Source organism: Oreochromis aureus, linkage group 23, assembly GCF_013358895.1.
Source record: "Oreochromis aureus strain Israel breed Guangdong linkage group 23, ZZ_aureus, whole genome shotgun sequence".
In the NCBI taxonomy this organism is placed as follows: domain Eukaryota; kingdom Metazoa; phylum Chordata; class Actinopteri; order Cichliformes; family Cichlidae; genus Oreochromis; species Oreochromis aureus.
The window spans coordinates 5,471,111-5,476,989 of NC_052963.1; the positions used below are offsets into that span (position 1 = coordinate 5,471,111).

General features: G+C 40.5%; 1 long non-coding RNA gene across 1 annotated transcript; it reads left to right on the forward strand.

Annotated features, from left to right (window-relative positions):
* The first annotated feature begins 3,805 nt into the window (after positions 1-3,805).
* Positions 3,806-5,558, forward strand: LOC120436429. The gene is made up of 2 exons (XR_005610417.1): positions 3,806-5,230; positions 5,312-5,558. It is a non-coding gene; the product is annotated as an uncharacterized LOC120436429 (long non-coding RNA).
* The last annotated feature ends 321 nt before the right edge of the window (positions 5,559-5,879 follow it).

The window sequence follows — 5,879 nt, forward strand, 5'->3', positions numbered from 1 at the left end:
TGAATTGTTAGTGACACAAATCAATAGAACAATCATTTAATTTTTTTTTAATTGCAAAATAGTTTTAGAGTAAACCTGGAATCCCTCCTTTTGACACATGGTCCCTCCCATGCCTCAATTTACCATCACCAAGAGAATAAAGAAAAAGTTAGATACATCATATCTTAGGCAATATCAGGGCTTCTCCTCTGGAGTAGCTTCTCTCTGGGCCTGTAAACCTGTGTTAGGAGGTAAAGTCAATGTGGGTTTCTTAAGTTAAACAGACTTAATGTGGCTTAAGTCTGTTTAAATCCTGGCTCCACCATCTTCATCCACACTACAGTTGCCTCAGAAACAGAATCTGTGAGTTAATATAAACTTCACATTTATAAACAGATGTAGGTCAGAGGAGTAATAAGGCATCCAGCACTACAGTCACAAGGTTGTCATGTGCAATGGATTTCCCTAAATCAACACTATTGTATCCATAATATGTCCCAAATCATGGATCATCCCATGTGTTTATCCAAAATTACTATAATTAGAGACTGATATTAAATAATGTCACTTACTTGTTTTAATGCTACGAGCTCAGCAGCCTGAGATGAATAGTGATATAACAAGACAAACGCTGAGATGTTCTGTGATTGTGACCACTGCACATCCTGCTTAATTTTCACTGATGTCTGGGTTGCGTGATGCCAAATTTTTTCACAATGACCTTCAGAGAAAAACATTAGCGAGTTGTGTATCCCGTACGTCAGGTCTGGATAAACAGATTCCAGAGGTGCTGCTATAAATCATGTGGTTAACCATCTGCTGCTGCAAAAGAAGTGATACTTCACTTCAATTCATTTATTATACAGCGCCAAATCATATTTATATTGTAAGGTAGACCCTACAATAATATATACAGAGAAAAACCCAGCAATCACATGACCCCCTATGAGCAAGCACTTTGGCAACAGTGGGAAGGAAAAACAGGAAAAACAATTTCTTCCTTTTAACAGGAAGAAACCTCAGGGTCAGGGAGGGGCGGGGCTATCTGCTGTGACCTGTTGGGGTGAGAGAAGGAAGACAGGATAAAAGACATGCTGTGGAAGAGAGACAGAGATTAATGATTAATGAGATTAATGAGGTGCAAAGAGGTCTATTAACACGCTAGCTGTGTCCCAAAACGTAGGCTGCATCCTTCGGAGGCCGCATTTGAAGGCCAATTACGTCACAACGGCGCAACCCCCGCTGTCTTTCGCTGCTCATGTTAAACATGATATATAAGTCACTCGGATAACTTAAAAATGTAATTGTTTGGCTTTTTTCTGTGTTTTATTTGTTCCTGGGTGAATCCATTTGGCTGTGATCAAAGTTATTAGATTAGTTTCAATACAGTACATTTTCACACTTGTATACACATTTTACACTGTTTCTGGCATTTACTGGTTACTTATGCTTACTTGGTCTGAACCCAGACTCAGGAGTCACTACCTCCACTCATTTCCCCCACATCATATTTATTCTAATCTGGAGAGTCTAATCTGGAGGGTCACCTGACATGGTTCCACCTGCTGAATACACAAAAGATTTTTTAGCATTCACACAGCTATGTTTGCTATTAGATGCTTCCTAAACACCTCGTTGCAATGTTTTATGCCTGGAATGTGAATTTCTTCCCAATGTTTGCACTGGTGCACTCACAGACACAATCATTTTATTTAGCTCTTCTTTTTTATCCCTAAAATAAAAACATGCGAAATGCTGACATGTATTTTACAAAGTGAGTTTGTTTCCATATAATCAGGTGTGTGTGTGTCTAGGTCAAGCTTCACCCGTACATCAGAAACAGGAAACTCAGTCTGTTGATCTCCACTCATTTAACCCTCTGCATCATTCCACTCACTTGTGTTATAATCAAGTCATCTTTCCCTGATATGATAACAGTCAACTAGTCTATATGTCAATTCTTAACCCACTAAGTCAACCTGACAAGATGATAATAAAAATATTATCTGATCTTCATTGCATGTGTGTGTGTGTGTGTGTTAGTAGGATTAATGCATTTTCTACTCATTTTCCCATTTACCTTTCCCGTTGCAGTGCTCCAGACACTTTCTCTTTCCTCCACTCCGTGTTAGGATGCCTGGGTCATTGACCCAGAGGTTTTGTGTTTATATATTATTTATCATTTCTAGTCTTTGGTTTCTTAGAGTTCTTTCTTATGGGTTATGTCTCTGTGTTATCCTTAGTTGTTATATCCCCGTGTCCAGCCAGTGTCTATGTCTGCCCTGCGTCTCTGTTCCCTCTGTTGCAGTGTGTGCGTGGGAGTCTGTCTTTAGTTCAGTCTGTGTCATGTTTCCTGTTTTACTTTGGAGGTGCGTGTCTTATGTTAATGTGTTTGGTTTTGCTTCCCCTGTTTCATTAGGCCTGATTTGCCCCAACTGTGTTTCCCTCCTGTTGCCCATTCCCTGATTGCTCCCTCTATGTATTTAAGCCCTGTGTTTCAGTTTGTCATTGTCGTGATCTACCGTTCATTTTGCTGTGTGTTCTGTCTGTATAAGTTTACCTTGGAGTCTTAGTTTTGTTACTTGGAGTTCAGCATTAAAGCTGTATTTAAGTTCACCTTTTGTCTCTGACTGTTTGCACTTTGGGTCCTATTCCTGCCTGCACACAGCCGTCACATAACACTCCGAGTCAGTCAGTTTTCCTTAACACAAATTTCGTTCCCCACACTAAACAACAGCCTTCATTTTCCTCCATGTGTTCTCCCTCTGCTGTTATCTGCTCTCTCCACCACTTTGCAGTCTAGTGGCAGCTCTCCTTCAGCTTTGTCCTGTGGGGGTTTTTTTTGTTTGTTTGTTTTTTTGTTTTTGTTTTTTTCTCCAGTCTCTTCCATTGCCATATAACTTGCCAATGCCATATAACCATATAAAATGTCAAACTAAGACAGTCTTCTCAAGGTCCATTCACACACTGATGTTGCTGTGGAACCTCCCAGCTTATTATTGGGAGAGCATGCATCCATGATGGCATTTGTATATGCTGCTGGGCCCTTCAAGGTTCAGAACAATGCTGCTGTCTGCCATTGCTTTGGAACAACATTTTAGAGCTTGGATGAGAAACACATGGAGGTGAAGCTGTAAAATAATTCAGCCTAGATATGATTCTAATGATGTTAACCGATTATTTTGCTCCAACCGCTCCACTCGTGGAGGTTAATCCAGGTCCGTTTACCCACCCGCAACTGAGACATTTATCCTTCTCACACTGCTTAAACAACATCTCCCCCTTTTAAATCCTCCTTTCTTAAGAACAAAAAGTGAGACTTAAGTTGTTGTAGGCTGAGAAACACAACCCCTCTTTAATATATTATTATTTATTCTTGTTATTATTACTTATTCTCTTTTATTTTATTTATTTTGTCTACTAGGGGCAGCTGGTGACCTCAGCATCACTCCCTGGCCTCCAGTTGGAGACAATTCCCCTTCTGCCCCCTTGTCAGGGTAGTCTTTTCTCACGTCACACTCTAATCACACCCTTCCACACTCCTCTCACTCTTTCACACTGTTTGTAATGGTTTTACTTAAAACAACTCCAATCACTCTCCTTTGGGTTGTTATTGGATAGTTTTCTTGTCAATTACAATACTCAGTGATTAAGTCACTCTGGGCAATCTAGTCCCCAAATAACATCTCTAGCTTTCTTAGGGGATCACTCAGTGTGAACAACTTATTTGGGAAAACCATTCTTTTTTTTCTTTTTCTTTTTTTTCTCGTCTCACATCATTCATTTCATCCCACATTAAGCCCAGAAAGTCCTTCATGAACTATTACAAAGGTCTGCAAACTGCTCACCCCCTCTAAGCCAGCCAGAAAACTCTCATGATTTGTGAGTTCACTATAGCTTACCCATCTGAAAATTGCTGCCCTTCTAGTTTGTCAGGGGTGTCTGTGGCTCTATTTTCCCTGGGGTGATCAGCCACTGAGGAGCTGTCGTCCAGCGAGACCAGGCGGGACACCCTGCTCGCAACGCCACTATTGTCATGGAAGTTTAATTAACAAAGTCGGCAGACACAATCAGCTGTACCAACCCTCTTTATTTCTTCATGCGCATGAGAGAGAGCATCCAACAGGGCACTGCTGTGTGATCTCTAAAGGAAAAGACACAGCTTTCTCTTAAATATAGGACTAAACTGAGTCCAAATGAGTGGTTCAACTCCGTTCTTCAGGTGTCTTCTATAATCCAATCATATGGCTGACAGCACCATTTACTGTTTTCTATTTATCATTTCCCAATCACCCAGAATCACTGGGCTGTGCTTGAAATCAATGATTGTTCAAAACCTTCAGAATAAAGAGTTAGCATTCTTTCTGTTTTTAACATAAGCTCAAACTTCTTTTACTCCCTTAATCTATCATGTACAACCGCAGTGGGTAATTATTTTCCCAAGGTCCACATGAGAAATTGGGACTATTGTGGAGGGTCACACCAATAAGCTGAACTCAATTCTGATAAATATTAGTTTTTATGTTTTTATGAATTGCTACTAGTAAAGGTAGATGTTACACTTATGCACTGAAAATATGAAATAACCATAATAAAAATGGTAATATTTTATCACTTTTCAGTTAACATTCCCAAAAACTCCATTCCCATCACTTTGCTGCTGGAATTTCCCACAATGCAGGATATTTGTATTCTACTCTAATTACTTCTAATTTCCCAAAATGTCCTTGATTGGTCTTGTTACAGTTCACCCAGAAAAGGGCAGATTCTCAAATGCTTCTTTTTTCTTAGGGTATCAGAGTTCACCAAACACTCTGACAAAATCCCAAAAACCAGTTGATAACAGAGCTGGTCTTGACTCTGTCAATCTTGAAAAGTAAAATGTCTGTGATGCTTTTGGAGCTTTGCTAGCAAAGGTTCATACTCCCACCCTCACTCTGTATCAGTTAAGTTCTTGTATTTCTTGGCATGTTTAGTCTTGTAGTGGTGACTTAAACTGTAATCCTTAAACACAGCAATCTGCTGTCTTCAAACTAATCACACTGCTTACTGTCATGGTTCTCAAGATCTGGAGAGGTCGTGGTGTGTACCTTTTGTCTTAGCCTCTTCCACCAGGGCGGAACTGGGCCCTGATTCCCCGCCTCTGAACCCGCCCTGAACACACACCTGTGGCTCATTCACACAGATCCTGGCAAACTACTTAAGATGGAAAGAGAGACTGCTTCCTCGCTGGATCGTCACACTACCTAGCGTCAGTGTAGCCTAGCCTATGAAAGTGTTCCTTGTGATCTCCTAGAGTTTCCCCCCTGACATTGTTTTTCTCTGTGTACAGACCTTCTTGATCCCCTGCCCGTCTTCCCTGCCGTCTGGATCTCTGTGGACAAGTGTGAGTGAGCGTGAGCTTTTGGAGTGGACATTCGGAGTGAGCTGAAGAGGGGCGTGTGTGTGCCCCCGTCTTGGACCTTCCCTTTGAACCCCGCTTTACTCCCCCGGAGCCCCGTGTTATCCGTTTCACTGTATATATGTATATATTCTCACTTGGTGTCACGTTGTGAATAAACCCTCACCTTCTCTCCATACTTCAGAATCCTGCGAGTGAGTCCTTTGCCTACTACTCTGTGACACTTTAACTCTGACTTAAGTAAATAAATACTTATTAAATACTCTACATTCTTCATCAGTCTTTCTTTTTAAATAACATATATTATAATAATATCATAGGGTTTTTACCTTACAATATAAAACAACCCAAGGTGACTGTTGTTGTGAATTGGCACTATATAAAAATTTAAATTAGTCTCTCAAAACATCCATTCCAACACATTTACAGTGAGGTAGCATTGGCTTGCACACTCATGTTTATGGTGAAAGGGGAGAAACTGCATGATGTTTAGCTATTT